The sequence below is a fragment of the Microcebus murinus genome, chromosome 4 (assembly GCF_040939455.1).
Source record: "Microcebus murinus isolate Inina chromosome 4, M.murinus_Inina_mat1.0, whole genome shotgun sequence".
Taxonomy (NCBI): domain Eukaryota; kingdom Metazoa; phylum Chordata; class Mammalia; order Primates; family Cheirogaleidae; genus Microcebus; species Microcebus murinus.
Genome location: NC_134107.1, coordinates 48,528,438 through 48,548,172, shown reverse-complemented (window position 1 = coordinate 48,548,172; position 19,735 = coordinate 48,528,438). Strand labels below are relative to the sequence as shown.

Sequence of the window (19,735 nt, the reverse complement as noted above, 5' to 3'; positions counted from 1 at the left end):
ATGGGAGCTGAGAGGAGGGGCCACCTGGCCTGCCTGGGACACTGAGGAGGCTTCCAGGGAAAGGTTATCCAATGGATGTGAAGGAGAAGCAGGGATTTTCTAGGCAAAGAAGCAGAGATGGATATCCAGGAGGATGGTAAATCAAAAGTTATTGGGTGTTATGAGTTTAAAGAAAATGTATAGATATTCTCTTTTAAAGCTAAACTCTTATTTCCTTGGCTTTTAGGTGCTGCTGGCTAGAGTGCATGCTTTTGGACCCCAGCCTAACTTTTCAAATGTGGACTCCTAGGCCTTCATTGGTAAGTTTGTTTGATGCCTTCTTACCCAATTATGCTGGTGAGGATTGGTATTTGCAATGAAGGGCAAGGTGGTTTTCACTGGCAGGTGTTCTGTGCAAGCACCCAGGCCTGGACCCGAGAGAAGCCTGTGGTACAGGCAGGAGAAGGGAGACCTCCCCGCGGGTGTCTGTGGTGGATGCAGAGAGGGAGGCCAGGGGAGGAGAAGCCAGCAGCGCAGGGGTGGCTGTGGCTGGGCTCACGGAGAGGTGGAGCTTTGCCTGTGTTTTGAAGGAAAAGGTAGATTGGAAAAAGTCCAGGGAAGAGTAAAATAAGATGTTCAGGGCTTGAGAACATGGATATAAATAAAGTGTTTAAAAAGTGGGCTCAGCAACCGATTGACAGGAGCAAAAGCTTCATCCAGAAGAGTCATGGGCAAAAACTTTGGCAGGGTCTGCTGGTGTCCAGAGTCAGCAAACTTCTTCTGTAAAGGACCAGATCCTAAAGATTTTTGGCTTCGTAGGCCATGTGGCCTCTTCACAGCTATGCCACTCTGCTGTGGTAACATGGAGCAGCCATGGATGATGTGGGAATGAATGTGTGTGACTGTGTTCCAGGCAGCTTTATTTACAGAAGCAGGTGGTGGGCTGGATTGGCCTGTGGGCTGTGCTTTGCCAACTCCTCTTCTAGACCCTGCATGCTGGGCTAAGGCGCTTAGACTTTAGCCTGAAGGCAGTGGGAAGCCATTGAAGTTATTTTGGGCAAAGGAGTGAAGTGGCACAAGTGATGTTTACATTTTAGGACAGAGGCATGGGCCTTGTTAGAAGGCAGCAGCAGCCACCCTGGCATGGGGTTGTGTGGCTAATAGTAGTTACAATGGAAGCAGAGACCAATAGAGATATTACACAGGGAGAACCAAGAGGATTTCCAGTCTTCTTAGACTTCAGAGACAGTCAAAGAAGGTGAAAGTCCACAATGGTGCCCCTTGACAGGAATGTGAATGTTGGGGTGGAAGGAGGTAGTTGCTACATCTGGTTTTAGATATGGTGAATTTGAGCTGACAGTGTCTCATCCCCAAGAAATCTCCAACAGATAGTCGGAAATGCAGGGCTAAAGCCTGGGCTGAGAAGATAAAGTCTGGAGATGCAGAGTGAAAGCCATAGGTTAAGTAAGTCATTCTAAGGTGAACAGAGGGCTGAGCCTTAGGGCATGTGCATAACTTTGGGGTGGGAGGAAGAAGGTGCTAGAGCCCCTGAGGCCATGAGGACAGAGTTCCAAGAAGGGAAGAGGGTGGGACAGCAGAGACCAGGGAGAAGGGCCCTGAAGGAAGGCTGCTGAGTTTGTGACAAGGTCTTTACAGATGACCTCAAGGAATGTAATGCCATGAGAGGGGAAGGGAAGAGGAAGCCAGGTTGCATAGGGTCTGACATAAATAAGGGATAAAGAATGGAGATGTTACTAAAATAGACCACTGGTAGAGAGTTTGGAGTGAAAGAAGGGAGACACAAAAGATTTAGGTATTTGCATGTCAGAATAACCTTTTCTTTGGCTTTGAGGTAGGCAAAGCATGCTGAGACCAGTTCTCATTTCCTCCTTTGGGGCCAAGCTGTGTTTGGGAGTTTGTGTGTACATTGGGCTTGTGATTGTGGACTTAGGCTCCCTTTGAGGTGTGGTGTTCATAACTCTGTCACAACCTGCACCACGCCATCCAGCCCGTGTTTGGACTTTTGCCATGGGACAAGATGTGATCTGTTGGGGAAATAGTTGCATTTGTATAAATTGGAGAATGGAGTGGCCCAAACATTGAAATAAAACTTATTACTGCAGAGTCTGTACAAGTATGGGGAATTTGAGACAATTCCTCAAGTCCTTCAACTACATACCAACTTGTGCTCTGAGTGTTTTGAGTGTACCTTCTTTGGTTTGAATTCTAAGTAGTTTTTTTTTTTTTTTTACTTGGTTTGTGTGAATATAGCGGTGTTAGAGATCTAGTAATGAAAGCAACAGGTATAACTGGTTTAGAGCCATGATTTATTGAACACCCATTATCTTAGCAAGTACAGTGCTGGGTACTCTTTATGCATCATCTCATTTCATCTTTGCAGAGACCTGAGGTGGGGGAATTGGTATTCACATTTCAGCCATAGGAAGTCAAGTCATAAAGAGGTTGAATAACCCACCCAAGGTAAAGGGTTTTGAACCCAAGCCTGTATGACCTCTGGTCTGTGCTGCTCCCTGTTCCTCTCACCTAAGTCTGGACTGGAGATAGATTGAGCCCTTCAGGTTAAATATTCAGAGCCTATAGTACATATTCCACACCTTAGCAATCTATTAAAAGGGTGGAAAGTCTGGAAGAGACTGAGACCAAACCTCAAACACTTATTTCAACGGTTTCTCTGGGTAAAATTTAGCTGGAGAAGCCTTGGGCTTGGAAAGGAAATATCACTTCAAGGCATACAAGTCAGATTCCAGTCCTAGCACTGTGACAGTTATAATGTCACTCTTGTTTAAACACTTGGCATTTCTCTCCACTCACCTCCGACTCCAAGCTCCAAAGGCGGGGTCCTTTTCTGTCTCGTTTATCACCCTATCCCCAGCATCTAGCACAGAATCAGGCTTGTAGTGTGTTATGTGCTCACTAATTATTTGTTGCTTCTGATGAACCCAGGGACTCTGTGTGCCTGACATGCTCTTGGCATCGCGGTTACAGAGGTGAGCCACCACAAGGTCTCTGTTGTCATGAGGCAGATATTCTACATGTGTGACACGCAGAATGTGATGTCAGGCATGATCATGCTCTGAAAGAAAATAACATAAGATCAGGGTGCAGAGGATTTGGCTGACAGATTAGTTAGGGTGGTCAGGAAAGGCCTCTCCAAGAAATGAAGTGAGACAGTGAGCCTGTTGGGGGAAAATCCATAAAAATCCTCTTGTGGTGACCACAGACCTTCAGCTGAGCCGTCAGCGCCTCGTTTTAATTGTATCATGTGGCCGCCATTGCCGACGCCCAGCCGCTGCCCCTCCAGCAAGGGCCCCTCTTCGGGCCTCCCCATGCCTGACGCTGGGCATCCACGCCCAGGCTCGGCCTCTCCTGGCCTGCGGGCCTGGTTCACCTCCAGCCTCTCAGACCCTGGCCTCCACAGCCTGCTCCGCCGGTTCTCTCTCCTTTGTCCTCAGCTTCAGGTTTGGCTTGGTCCCTTTCCTGCCATCCCTAGTGTTCTCCCTGGGTGAGCCCATCCACCTCTCACCTCTGCCTACAGACTCCCAGATCTCCAAATCCAGCCAGCCTCCTCCCAGCCCACGCTCCTAGCGGCCTGCCCAGGGACGCCCCGGAGTCCTCAGTCTCCTCTGAGAGCCACACGCATCTTTTCCCTGTGCTGCCTGTCTTGGTCTAGCCCCTCAGTTGTCTCTGCTTTAGGAGTCATCCTGGGATTCCCCCATCCCTCAAATGTCATATTCCATCGTTACCATGTCCTGAAGAGCCTGTCTTCTATAATAATTTGCCAACACAGTCCTTTCTCCTCTCTCTCCACTCCTTTATTTAGGACTCATCATTTGGAATTTTATCACAACAGCCTGTTAATTGGTCATTTGTGTCCATCTTCTTCCTTCCTTATTCCACCCCGCACATTCCTATCAATAAGATGTTTCCAACACACACGTCTGATCATAGCTTCTTTCTGCTTCAAACGCTCCAAGAGCTCCTCATTGCTTAGATAGTAAAAGCTGAGCCCCTTCAGGAAGCCTGCAGTCTTCTCATCATCTGGCCCTTGGCCACCTTCCATATTTTCCTTTTTCCCTAACCCACATTTCTGACCTCAGCCTTTCACCAACAGTCACCTCTTGGTGCCTTTATCAGTGTGGGGCCCTCTCCTGGGAATGACCTGGCCCCTCCTCCCCATCTGGGAACTTAGCTCCAGTTCCCCATGGCTGTTTTGGATACCATCCTTCCCCACCCTGCACTCTTCCATGACCTGGAGGTGACCTTCCTCCTGGTTTTCAGAACACCCTGCATGTCTCTATCTTGCAAAGCACTTATCAGTGTAACTATGGATTTACTTATCTGTTATGCTCGGTAAACTGAGCTCCTTAAGGGTGGGGACCACACACACACACACACACACACACACACACACACACACACACACACAATCTCTGCTCCCCCTGCCAGCACAACCCACCTGGCTCAGGAAGTGTTTGTTGAAAGAGTGAGGGTAGCAAAGTCTGTTTGTGAAGCCAAACAACAGATTTATGACGTGATCATATGTGCTTGAAATTGGAGGTTCCCTGGCTGGTGAGTTTGTTGGGGCCGCCCTCGTCTCAGCTTGGCATGCAGGAGAGGTTGTGTTGGGCTTGTGTTTGTGACTGCTGTTGTGTCTCCCAGCATGCTGAGACATCTATCTCTTCTCTGCATTGTTTGCCCCTATTTATTTTATTTTATTTTTTTAGCTCTTGTTGATGATGTAATAATAGCAATTCAAAATGAAAAATAATCCATTAAGGAATTCTTAGGAATGAGATCTACCCAGCCCGGGCCTGGATGAATCCCAGCTTTCTTAAATTAGCCAAAATATTGATTCTTGCCAACCACTATCTGACAGCCTTTCCCCCTCAGTCCGGCTGAGGAGCTTTCCTGGCAGGAGGACGAGGATACCTAGTGGTCCTTTGTGGAGGTTCCCAAGGGCATCTTCGTCTTCACTGGGAACCTCAGTGAACACGGAGGAGTTGTGCAAATAGGAAGAGGCTCTGACCTCTTCCTGTATTTCCCATGGGAGCTAGCACTATGCACCCATTGGCAGCGAATAAATTCCCTTGTTTTCATTTGGGGCCTTCAGCTTGATGCTTGTCGTGTCATCCTTGCTTCCTAGTTCTGTCACAGAACTGGGAAGTTGTGCCAGGAATGAAGCTGTTATTTGGGTTTCACAGTAATCTGGGGAGGCTTCCTGGAAGAGAGTCCTTCTCAGCACAGGGCATCCTGCTGGCCAGGGTGCTCCAGCCTGCTGACCGGGCTCTCCTTGCCTGGACATACATGAGAGCAGGGACTTACCCTCCGCTGTCCCCTCCGCATGGAGTGCACCTCCTCTGGTTGGCCTAGTCCATACCTGTTCACCCCTAGATCTTAGCTGATTCACCTGCCTCTTTCTCGGAAGACTTCTCTGACCTCCCTGATAAGAAGGTTAGGTCTCATGCCACCATTCTTATCAGCGCCCTTGTCATAACCTGCTGCTTAGTGACTGCTCACCGTGACTCAGCGTGGTGGGTGACTGCTCTGTGTTAGGGCTGGGGTAAGTGTTGTCATGTTATCCCAAAGGCACCATGTGAGGAAGCCCTGACCGATGACACACGTGTCAGAGCAGGGGTTTGTCCCAGGTGCTGGACTGCGGGCTTGTGCTCTGGCCCTTCTTCCACACTGCACAGGTCCTTCTGCTGCACGGCCCACCAGCCCATCCTGCTCATCTGCAGCACTTGTCACAGAGTGCACTTGACAGTTGTTTATGTGGTTATTTGATGAATGAATGTTTGTTCCCCCACCGGGCAGGCCCCTGAAGGCTCCAGCATAGCAGGAGTACCTAGGTGCTCAACGTGGAGTTGACCGACAGCCTACAGCACTGCACGCTCACCCATAGCTCTCCTTGTCCCTTGCGTCACAAGAAACTGGGCCATGAGCATAGACGAGCCAGCCCAGGACCCCACTCTTTGGAGCTTACTGGCCGTGTGCATGGGTCTGGCCTTCACCCTCACCTCCCGGTTTCTGTGTCAGCCACTGGTGCTGAGGAAGCATCCGTGCGTTGGCAAGGTCTGTTCCTTCTGCCCACTCCCTTTTCCCTTTTGTCCCCTGGCAGCCCACTTGTAAGGAAGGGGACCCCTTTCACCTCCCAGAGCTGGGCCAGCTGCCCTTCCCCTGGCTCCCTGGGCCTGCACACAGTCTGAGGATGACTGACCATAGCAGGTCGTGTGTGCCCTGGCCTGTGGACTCTGTGGCAGGGCAGCAGCTTGTACAGTCGGAGGTCAGGGCTCTAGAGAAGGGGCGAGGGAGAACCAGAAGTTGTTACCTTAGGAGCAGCTGTTCCCTGATGCAGTTTGTGTGTGTGTGTGTGTGTGTGTGTGTGTGTGTTCTCTTGCATGATGTTTGTACTTGCACCATTTATCCCCCTGCTATAGCCCCCTCTTCCCAGGATCTAATGTGGGCCTTTGCGCAGCACTATGTCACAGCTCTTGGCTAAATACGTATTTCCTCCCTTCCTGATCTGAAGGTGCCATCCCTTTTCCCCACCCCCACTTTGGTACTTCGACACCCACTTCACAGGGTTGCTGTGACTCTCAGGACCCTCTTCCCCGTGCTCCCTCTGAACAAACGCAGTGTTGTGAAAACCCTACCTAGACTCGCCAGTGGGAGGGAGCCGGGCAGCAGGGGAAGCCCAGTTGCCCAGGGCACCTCACCAGGCCTCCAGGGCCTTCTAAGGCCAGGCTGGCTGAGCTCCAGGTGACTCACGCTGTTTCTGATTGGGAAAAATAAAACATGTAAAATGGCTTCTGACCAAGTGGGGCAAGTGGACTTGGGAGGAGGAGAGGGGTGTCAGCCGGGCCCTAGGCGCCTTTGCCAGCAGCAGACCGAGGTAGGCTTACAGCACAGGTGGCCTTCAAGACGCCTCTTTCAGGGGGTCCTTGGCACACTGGTCTCAGGTTCTGGAGCAGACCTGCCTCAGAGGGCAGCCCCATGTCTGTCTAGCCATGTGACCTAAGACAAACCCACCAAGCGCTGTAAGCCTCAGTGTATCATCTGTAAAATGAGATTGTGATCATTTGAATAACTGGGTTCTTGTGTGGGTGAAATGAAAATGTGCTTAGTGTGTTTGTGCTGAAAACACCAAATAACGATTATCTGTTATCGTTGTTGTTGTTTTTAAAAGTATTTTCGTTAATAATATTATAAGAAGACTTTGGACAGATGCACAGTTAAAGGCTGTGATGAGTAAGTGAGATAGTGGAGATAGTGTTTAAGAAAAGTACTTTGTGAGTTGCAAATTAGGTCCAGATATTATTATTGGCGCACGTATATCTGTTGTCGTTTTGTCATTGAAAAAAAGACTGAGCACAATTTCATGATGTTGAGTCTAAGTTCTTTGTTGTTTTTGTTTTTGTTTTAGGGCAAGGTTTGTCAGATAGGCCTTTATTGGAATCTTGCCCAGTGGTTGTGTGATCCACATTGGTGATCCCAGGTGTCAAATGCCTGGATAATATCTGGCATAGAGGAGCATTTCAGTGGTTGCCATTATTTTATTTATTGTTGTTTTTACTTTTTTTTTTTTAAAGATAGATTCTGGCTCTGTTTCCCAGGCTGCAGTGCAGCCGTGTGATTATAGCTCACTGCAGCCTCGAACTTGTGGGATTGGGCGATCCTCCTGTCTCAGCCTCCAGAGTAGCTAGGACTGCAGGTATATGCCACCATCTGCGTATGGCTAATTTTTAAAACATTTTTTATAGAGATGGGGGGTCTCACTATGTTGCCCAGACTGGTCTTGAACTTCTGGCCTTAAGTGATCCTCCCACCTTGGCCTCCCAAAGCACTGAGATTACAGGGTTGCTATTATTTAAAATTTTTATGGTAAACATGTAATACATAGTAGGAAATTCTTACAGGTTCATTGACAGTTGTTTGTGGGAATGCTTTAATTTGTTCTCTACTCTGGATCTGAGAAATTCTCAGAGTTTTATGCCTAGTATAGTTAAATAAATGTAAGCACTTTCTTCAGAATTTGATATAGAAAGCTACCATTGTCTTCATAAGTATGTTAGAAATGTTTTATTAATAACAACTGCTTGACTCTTTTGCTTCTTATCTCCATTTCGTAGCATTTCCCTGACTCTTCCCATGTTTCTGAAAATAAAATTGAACAAAATTAGCCATTTAAAAAAATGTAGATGCTTTCAGGCAGAGGTTGAAAACTCTCTACTCACTGGCTGCATCTGGCCTACAGATGCATTTTGTTCAGCACTCACAGTGTTGTAAAACATTTCAATTAGTGGCTAAGGTTTAAAAATTGGTAGATTTTTATATCTAAATCTATATTTCCAGCTCTTTGTGAAAAATGGAATGTCTGGCAGCACCGGGCACATCTTCCTTGTGGCAGTGCCGAAGAGTGGCGGTGCCTCTCCCACGAGCTTGTTTCTCCAGTCTGTCCCCGGCCCACCCAGCCTCTGTGCATTAATATCTTTCCATGGCCTGCTTAGCCCCTGTAGGTAGTTGAGTTTGTAGTCCCTGCTAAACATAACTAACACCCCTTAGATACTGGGCATCAATTTAGAATTATTTTCTCTACCAACTTTGGCCAGAGCTAGGAAGGATATTTTACTTGCTAGGTTATCATTCTTACGATAACCCAAGTGGCTATAGTATTTTAGGCTCTTCTGGATTCAGTAGGGTTATCTTCTCTCCTTGTGAGATTTCCTTGTTAGCAATTCTTTAAAAGTCTTCGTCAAGGCTTATGCATCAACTTAAAATGTTAGGTAATGCAGGATATAAATTCTGATAACCACTATTTAAGGAGAGGTTGCAAACAAGTGAACATCTTTAATTCAATAATTTATGGTGTTGTAAATTTGAAAATGTAATGACAGTCTTTTTTTTTTTTTATTAGCCTTCTCATTAAAATAATTGTAATTTGGCGTAATCTTTGTTGAAAGAGGCGAAGGGTTTGAGATTCTCAGTACTTGAGACCACTGCCTTTGGCAGGCTTTCCTTGGCTGGGGCCTCGCCCGCTTCCAGCAGTGAGCAGGGGGCCACGTGCAGAGGGTGGAGAGGGCATTCGGCATCTGATGGTGGTCGCTCTACGGGGGTCCTTGCAAACACTGAAGTTTTAAAAAAATTATTATTATTCTATGAGCTTTTGAAAACTGCTTTTTGTTTTTGTCATCGTGAAAGTAGTGCGCACTTGTAATAAATTCAAACAACACTGATTTTCATTATGTAAGCAAGAAAGTCTTCTGTGACCCCCTCCCCCACTTCTAGCCATTCCCCAGAGATAACCACGTTCGAGTTTGTTGCTTATACTCTTGGACTTTTGCATTTGCTTGTGTTCCCCGACCCCTGCCCTTTGCCCTCACCCCCATGTACAGTTTCACTTTTGTTTTGTGAAGATGGATTCTCTCTCTGTATAATGTTCTGCAACTCTCTTTTCATAGCTGTCAATTATTGTGGTTATCTTTCCAAGTCAGTATGTGCAGATAAATGTACCTTATTATTTTTAACAGTTGAATTCCATTTGATGGATGTATTTTAAGTTTGCTTAATCATTCCTGTATTGGTAGGCACTCAGGTTGTTCCTGATCTTTTGCCATTGCGGCCATCGGTGCTGTGGAAATTGTTGTGCATGCCTGTGAACTTCTGCATGAGATTTCCTTTGATATAGATACCTACAAGTGCGACTTTTGAATCAGTATTGCCAAATTGCCCTCGAAAAAGGCTGTACCAGTTCATGCTCCTTCCATCATCCCATTATGGCTCTGATAATCTAGTTTTTGCTTAAACATGTGTAAGAAAAGTAAATTTTGAAAGATCATAAATATGCCATCAAATGACATGTTTGAGGCCAGGTGCGGTGGCTCACTCCTGTAATCCTAGCATTCTGGGAAGTCGAGGTGGGAGGATCGCTTGAGCTCAGGAGTTCGAGACCAGCCTGAGCAAGAGTGAGCCTCTGTCTCTACAAAAAATAAATACTTACTTAATTAGTTAAAAAAATTTTTTTTAAATGACATCACAGAAAAGCATTCAAAATATATTTATATATTTAATTGAATGATTTTCATATCTTGACTCTGGTGATGTTTATAATCATCTTGCAAGATGACAAAAGTGTTCCCTAAATATTGTAACCAACTATTAAATAATTAATGAGGATATCAGTTGTGCCAGGTAGCCTTGGGAAGAATAACAGCACCCATTTCCACAGCTACATCATGGCTGGCTTGTCTTCCCCAGCAAGGGCTGAGCCGCCAGTACTGAGGCTGGGTGAGCGTTTGAAGAGGCTAGGCTGGGGACGCCAGGCCTTAGACCCGAGAGACCTGAGGAAGGGAGATGCGGCAAGTGACCGCTGTGAGGCTGAGACAAAGTTTTAGCCTACAACACACCATGGGAGTTTCCTTTACTGAGCTGTGGGATGAGGAAAACTAAGAGAGGTGACATTCCCAGGCTTCCTGTGGTCACTTTCCTTCACAGCTTTCCCCTAGGGGTGCTAACATTTAGGCTCTTGTTCTCAGGTTTCCTTAGCATTTGGGAAGGATTTGCAAATTTGCTCAGCCAGAGGCCTTAACTGATTACAGGTGGCTGAGCACTCTTGGTCCAGCTGTATCTCCTTCTCTTTAGAAAGGATGAGTCTGGGAGATGGTTAGCTTGAAAGTTTGAATCCCACCTTCTCCAGAGGTCCCTTCTCTGGCTGTCTAAGCAGGTGACTGGCTTTTGCTAGTAGCCACAGCTCCTTAACAACCAACCTCACTAATGAGGCCGAGTAGATTTGATGCCTAGACCATTCATCCTTCCAGAATGCCCTCAGCTTCATTAGACCCATGCCAGGCAGTCTGGTCTAGTGGAAAGAGGGATTTGGAGTCAGATAGACCTGGGTTCAAATGCTGGCACCATCACTTGTGCTAGCAGCATGACCCTTGGCTGGTGGCTCACCTCTCTGAGCCTCAGTGTCCACTTTTACAAAACAAGGATAGCAGCTCTCTCTTAAGGGCATTTTGAGGAATACATGAATTAATATTTGAAAGGCGCCTCTCAGATGTTCAGCACAGAATGACCACTCCATAAACGTGAGTCCTCTCTCATCCCCCTGCTGTGGAGAGAAAGTTCTCCTCTGGGGTTGCTCCAAGCTGGTGGCTACTAGCTGGGGATCCTGGGGTAAGAGAGAGGCTACCATGTGAACCCAGAGATGAATCATATACAGCGTGTATTCTCAGGAGCTCACTATTTGGTTGGGGAGCCCAACAAGCAAACAGTGTATCCAAAAATTGGAATTGATCAATAGAGGAAAGATTAATTAATCCTTCCAGGTAGAGTGGGGTGGAAGAGGTCATCAAGCAAGTAGGATTTTGAGGGTTGAATAGGAGTTTGACAGAGAAGTACATAAACAATTAATAGGAAGCTTCTATCCATGAGAGATAGTTATATTGTTTTTTTTAATGTATATGTGTTAACTTCTTTTGACTACTGCAAATACACTGATATATTCAAATTTAACTACTCTCTTTTCTCTTTCCTCTCACTTTCTCTCCCTTCTCCCACCCTGCCTTAAAACACTCAGCCACTGAAAATATCTTAAAGAATTTCTTTATGCTTTAGTAAGTCCTCAGAGGATGCTATTTCATCCTACTAAGATTTTACAAGGCTTTGGCATAGCTATTTCTTTTTTCATTCCTTTTTCTACAGTAGGTTTAAGGATTTTCTTTTGCTTGCTAAGGAATGGACAAACTACCAACTGTTTGATGTTTATGCATGACTCCTGTGCACCAGGGACATGTGCCACCCTACTTGGCTCTCAGAACATCAGAACAGCTTTGTGAAATGGGCTGTTCATTCTTTTTTGTGGATGAGGAAACTGAGGCTTAGAAAGGTTAAGATACTGAATCAAGTTGTGAGTGGGAGAGCCACAGTTCAATTCCAGGGTTCTTTTCTCTGTGTTTGCTGCGTTGCTCAGGGTGGGCAGCAAAACTTTCTGTGAATGCATGAGAGAGCCGCCGGCCACGCACCAGCCAGTTTGATTCATGCTGCTGGTCCTGTAAGGCACTTGGTGCAGGACGGCTGCTCCGTCACCTTGCTGCCTATCAGTGCGGCCCCGGAGCCAGGCAGCAGTAATCATGGACAAAAAATACAATTTCTCTTTCTTCTCAACCTTCATTTCTAAGGTACTGTAAGCAGATAGGTTAGACAGTTGAAATTTTAGTTTTTGCTTTGTCTCTACCCTTTAATGAATATGTGAGAGAGCACAGGCACAGGGCTCCAAGAGCCCAGCCTGGAAGTAGGCAACTCAGATTCTAGCTTCAGTTCTGCTGGTAACAGGAGTAACTACGGGTAGATAATAACATCCTTTCTCCAGAACTACATGTCTTGTTGCAACATGGAGCTCGTTGGTCCTAAGGATGCTGCCTGCTACATGACCCCGTATCCCAGAGTGAGGCTCTGGCGTGTGCTGGAAGGAACACAAGCGTTGGTGTCAGGCAGACCTGAGTGTGAATCCCGGCTCCTGTACTTCCTAGCTCTGTGGTCTTGGGCACATCACCTGACCTCCTTGATGCTGATCCTTGTCTGTGAAGAACAAAGGGACAATAGGACTTGCTTCCCAGGATCACTCTTAGGATTAAATGAGAAGGAATGTTGGCTTCTTTCCCTCTGCCTCCGAGTGCATCGGTTTGGGACTAACTTAGGTGTTCCTGCAGTTGAAACCTGAAACACCTTCATTGCAGTGTTCATGACACCTTGCAACACCCTGCAATACGCAGCTCTTAGTTTTCCCGAAGCTCGTTTTTGTTGTTAAGAAACTCCTCAAGGGAAGATACCATTCTACCCCATTGAGCTTTATTAGTGCTTCAGTGGCAGTGTCTTATTTTAACCCCTTTTTCCCCTTGCAGACAGCAGCTCCAGTGTGAGTCAGTTTGCACGTATGTAATTTCTTTTTCACCTCCTTGCAGAGAGGAAAACTCCATTCATTTAGCAAATATTCGCATGCCCGGGTCTTACGTTAGGTGACGGGGTGCAGAGAGGCATATAGACAGGGGCTCACAGGGGGAAAGGTGCAGATAGATAAGGTGGCGTGTGGATTTGTGCCATCGCCAAGGAGAGGGGAGGACGACAGTGGCTCTCTCTGGGGGAGTCAGGGAGGGCCCCACAGAGAAGAGGTGACTTGCGAGCAAGTCTTCAAAGATGAGTAGGAGCCTGCCAGCTGTAGATGTCCAGGAAGGGCCCAGAGTGAGGAAGCCATGGGGCAGAGGCCGGGGCCCTGGTAGGACGTGACACATTGGGTGTCTGGAGCGGGACCAAGAGGTGGAGGACCTGAGCCCCACATCTTTGTTGCCAGCCCAGACCTTTTTCCTGAGCCCCCAACTCATAAACCCACTGCCCACTCGAAACCGCATGCTGAGTGTGGCAGGCTCCCAGGCCCGCCATAGCTGAGCAGAAGTCTTGATTTGTTCTTAAGAAGAAATAAATAAACAAAAGCCAACCTTGTCTTTCCCAGTCCTCCACATGTCATGAGGCATCCCGTTTCCTTGGTTACCTGGGCCTAAAGGTGGGCGTGGCCTCCGATTTGGCTCCTCCCCTTCGCCCTCGCATCATCTGTTTGCAGTTCTTTTTTGCTACTTGTGTTTTTAATTTTTTTAGATTGACATAATAATTGTGCACAGTTACGAGGTACACAGTGATGTTTCGCTACATATAATACAGAGTGATCAGGTTGGGGTAACTGGCACATCCAGCATCTCAGACGCTGCGGTTCTCTCAGCCCTTCCTTCCCTTGGAGCCAGTCCCCTGTGCCCTGGCCCAGCCTGCACCGTCCCTCGGCAAGTCTCCCTGCTTCCACGGCCCCACTGCTGTCCGCTCTCCACATAGTCCGCCAGAGCCATCTTGCAGGAGTAAACAAGTTCTTGTCCCTTCCTGCTCCCTGCTCACAATGGCTTCCTGGCATCCTTGGAGTAGAATGTAAACGTCTTGCCGTTGCTGCCAGTCTCTCCTACTTCTCTGGCCTCACCTCCTAGCACTGTCTGCTTTGCTCGCTCCGTTGCGGACATTGCACTCCTCTTGCCTCCCTCTTTCTTGCCTCATGGTCTTCGCGCTTGCCGTCCTCATCCTCGTCCTCAGCCTGGACTGCTCTTCCCCTACGTCTTCTCCTGGCGCACCCTCACCCAGTCTGGTCTCTGTTTAAGGGTTCTCTCTCACCCACGTGAAAAAAAAGCACCTTCCTCTCCCCCGTCCCCCTCCCCAGTCACTCTGTCCTGGTACCCTGCTTTGGTCTTCTTCGTCAGCACTCATCACTACCTGGCTTTATGTGATGTATTTGTTTGCCGTCTTGTTCACTGTTTATCTTACCCACCAGAGTGTCAGCCCATGAGGATGGGGCCTTGTCTCGTCTGTCGCATCCAACACTCTAGGGCCTAAAACGGAGCCCGGCACACAGTAGGCGATCATGGCACAGTAGAGGGTGAATGGACAGATGAATGAGTTAATGCACGCCTGCATGCCAGTGCGGCGTTGGAGTTTATTCCTCAGGCAGTGCAAATCTCGTAGACATCTTTCAGGAGGTGAGTGACGTGGTCAGCACTTTTATTTTAGAAAGCCAGCTGGTGGCAGTGTGGGGGCTGGACTGTGGGAGGGAGGCAGCAGAGCTACTTTAGAGGCTGTTAAAATGGTCCAGGAAATTGGTGCTGAGTCCTGTGCTAGAGCTGTGGGGATGGAGCAGAGGGGACCGAGGACAGGACCTGAAGACTTTTGAGTCTCTTTGATTTCTTTCAGGATAAATTGGTGTAGTGACTCCTTATAAGAAAAGCAGGAGGGGAAGAGCTGGTCTGGGGAGAGGCTGGTGATGTGTTTCTCACCGAGCAAATGTAAGCGCCAGGATGCGTGCTCTCTGCAGCGACGGTGGCTCTCTGATGAGCAACTGTGCCGCTGCACAGCCGCCCCACTCAGCCAAGATGGTGGGATCGGTGCGTGTGATTCTTCTTCCTGCAGACGGGTCCGTTGATTTTTGCCCCTCACAAGCCATACTAAGTCATGGGTTCTTTCTTGCTGTGGGTACATTTCTCCGTATTTGACTCCCACAGCAGCTTTGCTCTAACAACTTCTCCCTTAAAAAAAAAAAATGCCTAGGCTCTGCCTAAATTCCAGGAGGGCTTTACTGGTAACCAGGCTTTCAGCATCTCCCTTACTACAAGCGCACACAGGGTCCCTTGCCTTTGCTCCAGTCTCAGGGAGTCAGAGCGACAGCAGGCACACTTTCCTGGCCCGGGCATAGCCAGGCTGTCTGGTACTGCCTTTTGAGAACTTTCTTTCCTTCAGAAATTCTACTCTCTCCAAGTTTCGATGAAAAGCCTTTCTCGTTTCTGAGTAAATACATTCTTACCCATCTTGCTGAGGTATCCCCCCATGGCCCCTAACTAAGACTGTGTCATCCCGGTCTTTCAAGCTTTGGTCCAGAGATGCTGTCCCATCTGGGTGGCTGCATGCTCACCTCCCACCTCTCCTCTCTTCCAAAGGTCCCGATGCCGTAGGAATTTACACCAGAGAGGTTCTTGTGTGCCAGGCACTGTGTTAAGAACTTCACATGCATTCTTTCTAATCCTTACCACCCCAGGGGGAAAGGATTATGATCTTTTTTTACAGATGAGGAAGCTAAGGCTTGCCAAGGCAGTGGAGCTTAGTTAGTAGTTAAGAGTATAGGCTTAGAACCAATTGGACCCGGGATTGAATCTCAACTATCTGTGGACCTTGGGCATGCTACTTAATCTCTTTAACCAGTTCCTAGAGTTGCTGGAAAACTTCACTGAAATAACATGTTATTTCCTGAGTGCATAAATACTTGCTTATTATGTGCCAGACATTTTGCTATCAGTAAATAATAGCTCATTGCAGATACTGTCATCATCATCACCACCACCACCACCACCACCTTTACCATTACCATCCCAAGGCCACGAAGCTTGTGTGTAGGTGGAGCCTGCCTGGCTCACAGCCTGTGTTCTTTCTTCTGCCCCACACTGTTGCTCCCAAGCTCATCTTGCCTAAGACTTTCTGGTCCCTAAGTTTGCTCTCTTGGTCTTTCCTGGTTGCTCCATTTATCACTATCTAGGCAGTAGGCTCAAGCTAAAGCTCGGCAGTTTCTCAGTGCCATTTAACCTATGACTTCTTTTCAGTCACTGACCAAGCAGCAGTTCCCAGTGGCTGGATTGTCTGGGCAAGAGCTTGGGTAATTTTTCTTGATTGTCAACATCACCTTGTTTACTGTGAAAGGTCTTCCTCTATAGCTGTTTGTGTCAGCAGGATTGTCTATATGTTACAGAAGTGGCAGCAGAAAGGGTTGATGGGCACAGATCACTTTGTGAATCTGGTGGAGTTTACAGACCCTCTTTCCAGAAAAAATGCACATGACAAAGATAAGCCCAGCATTTTTCATGAGACATTTTCCCTGGAGCCCTCCCAGGGGTTCCAGTTGACAATCTCTGACACGTAAGGTTAGGTAACATGTTCTTTTGTCGCCATACCCCTCCTTATTTATAGCCATGGAGGGTTTAACATTACTGCAGAATAATGCTTGTATTTGAGGTCTGTTGGGCATCGTGATCACATTTGGAAATGTGCGTTTCATGGATATTATTTATCATTTGCATTTATTTCCCATATGTAAGAAGTATGTTCACCCTGGAACTTCCTGGCCATTTTGCTGAGTTGTACCTGCTGACTTGTACATAAATCCAGACCATGGCCTGCATCTAACAGACAGACAGGAGAGAAATTTTGGCCTAAAATATCAGACTAACAGGAATTTTATTGTGAATGATAGATTATAAAGGGGGATAAACTTAGCTTCAGCAGGGTTTAATGTTCTTAATTCATGTAAATGTAAATCTCTGCTTTTCAATTTAAAATTTTTTGAAATTTCAATCTCAAAAAATATACTTTTATTCCCTTCCAGTTTTCAAGGTATAGGGAAGGGAGAAGGCAGATTCCAAGCACCCTGACTCCCCAGCCTCAGACCTGCTGGTGGGCATCTCCTTGGCACTTGTCCAGTGAATGGTGGAACGAGCCTGCTGTTTCTAACAGCCACAGGAACGGCGATTGTCGTTGCCGATGGCCGCTCCATGCCCTGCCTGACTTTTGAGGCCCCACAGAAAGAAAGGAAAAGAACCGACTGCAAAGAAAGCCCCAGAGTCCTTCCTCCTGCTCTAGCTATGGCGTCAGTGCCCTCTGTTGATGGAAATGGGACTTAGATTTGGAGTGCAGGAACTGCATCCATCTGATGAGCAGTTTTTCCTCCAAAGTTTTTCTTTTTGTGCTTCTTCTAAATTATAAAAACAACAGATAATCATTACTAAGCCAGGATTAGAACTCTCCATGCATGGCTTTGAATTCCAGCTCCATCACTTATTAGATACGCAGCCCTGGGCAAAACACGCACCCTCTGAGCCTTGATTTTCTCATTGTGCGGGAGATCTAGTAGTTTCACCTCATAACATTGCTGTGGGGATTGAGGGAAATGGATATATAGAATGCTCTTCCTGGGGTCAGCCATGTATTTGCTTTTTCCAGTGAATGTTTATTGAGCACCAGAGCCAGTCACTGTTTAGTTGTTCTGGAAACCATCAAGAACAAGACAGAAGGGGTCTCCATTCTCCTGATGCTCGCATGCCAATCAGAGGAGGCACAAGCACACAAGATCATCTCAGCCACTAAGCAGTTAGACCTGGGGGTAGGAAGGGCCACTTTATATTGGATGGCCAGGGGAACTTCTCTGAGCAATCTCAATGCTTTGTGACACCCCCCTCCCCTCGTCCCACATTCTCCAGGACGCCTGCTTTAAAAAAAATTCTGCCCCTTTCAGTATATAGGTCCTGATTTTGAGTTTGGAAAATCTGACCACAGAGCACGTATTAGTTCTCTTGTTCACTCATGGGCTTCCCATTCAGAGTGCAAGTTCCCAGGGCAGGAACCATGTCACAGAGCCTTTTGCTGGCCTCAGGGCCAGTGTGGACAGTGCTTCTCTCAGAGCACTCACCCAGACGAGCCGACACGGAGAGAAGAGCCTCGTATAGGGAGGGAGGGCGATTAATTTCTAGCCAGATCCCATTTTGCTCCAGTGTTGCTTTGAGCATTCCAGTTTCTAAGGAGCTGGAAATAATCTCTCGCAGGGAGAGTGTGGCACACTGCAATCTCCTGATTCTCTGCATGCAGTTCTTTAAGGTCTTGTTGAAGCCACATGGGAGCCAGGTGGCTGGGGCAGTCCCAACTCATGCACTGGCATTTGAACTGCAGAGCAGTAGGCCTGACACCAACCACATCGCCCCTCTCCGGGTGTAGTGTGCCCGCTTGCTGCCTTGGGCAGTGGGGACCCAAACTGCTGAGTGAGAAAGCTGCTGAACAGAAGAGCAGGCTGCATCTGACTCACCTGTCATGTCGATAGTTGACCTACTTTTACTTGACCTTGATTTGCTCATCACAATTAAAGATGCTGTTATGAATGTATTTCTGCTGCCTGATTAGAGCCCAGGAAAGATCCACACACATGACTTAGGCAGATAGACAGATGGATGAGTGGTTAACTTTGCACTTACCTCTGAATTGTAATTCTATCACAAGGAAAGGGCTTAATTTCAAGAACATGGAGCAATTATTTGAGACTAGCTACAATGCCAAAGCAGCGGGCCTTGATTTCCTTGCTACCGGGCAGCTTAATCAGGAAATGGCCTAGATGGCCGCCTTTCAAGTAGGTCCTTGCAGTAGCTTGGCAACAGGCACAGGGTCATAATTGGAAGAATTTGGCTCTGAGTGTCTGTGGGTGTTTACGGTGCACTATAGGGCAGGGCTTCTCTTATTTATAGAATATTTTGAGCAACAAGCAGCAGAAGGCTGAAAAGCCACTAAATCTCAACTTATTTTTAACAAATTCCATTTTTCTCCTCATCCCAGAAGGAGAACTGAGTTATTAAAAAACAGTAAAAAAATACATCATTGCAGAGCATGCCATATCTAATTATGGGGCTGCCAGCATCGGCCTGCAGCCACATTTTAAGGGCTTTGTAAATCAACCATCCATTCAATCTGTGAACTTATATGACTCCTGTTCCTCATTTAGATGTAGAACGAAATTATTGGCAAGTGAGTGCTGATCAGAAAAAGTTCTCTCCTGTCTAAATTAGGAGATGGGAGGTATAAATATAGAATAGTGTACTTATGTTCTCAAAGGGAGATAAAATCATTCTTCATTGTCCATTATACTTAGCGACACAAACATACATCCCATAGCACTAAATATCCACTTTAGGGTTTTCACTCATTGCAGTGGCGTATCTGAGCCACACAAAGGAGCGGTATTGTGCTGTCTTGCTGAGCCTAACCCTGAGTGATTATTACAATGCCACATAGCCATGAAAAGACATGAATCCAGTGCTTTTCTGCCTGTGTTCTTGCAGTGTCTTGGAGACAAATGGAACCCCAGAGACATTCCGGTTTAACTACATCTCATCATAGGTGGGGAAGCTGAGACTCAGAGAGGGGAGTGACTTGCCCAGGGGCGCACAGCAAGTCCTGGCAGAGGTGGGCTGGAGGAGGTAGTCTCTGTGTTTTCTTGATAGTGCCTTGCTGTGCTAAGCTCGGGAACCAATGTATTCAATGTCTGATTTCCACCCTTCAGGGGTTTGCAGTCTTAGAAGACACCAAGACGGCTGAACCGCGACCATATGCATAAGTAGACCAAGTTATA

At 47.1% G+C, this 19,735-nt stretch overlaps 1 protein-coding gene across 3 annotated transcripts in view; it reads left to right on the top strand.

The window, feature by feature from the left end:
- Window positions 1-19,735, top strand: part of BMAL1 (basic helix-loop-helix ARNT like 1) — a 104,278-nt gene that overhangs the window by 30,736 nt on the left and 53,807 nt on the right. For all 3 annotated transcript variants that reach the window (XM_020286565.2, XM_020286562.2, XM_076002160.1), the window contains exon 2: window positions 227-299. The gene's annotated coding sequence lies outside the window, so the exon portion shown is untranslated. The remainder of the gene's footprint in view (window positions 1-226; window positions 300-19,735) is intronic.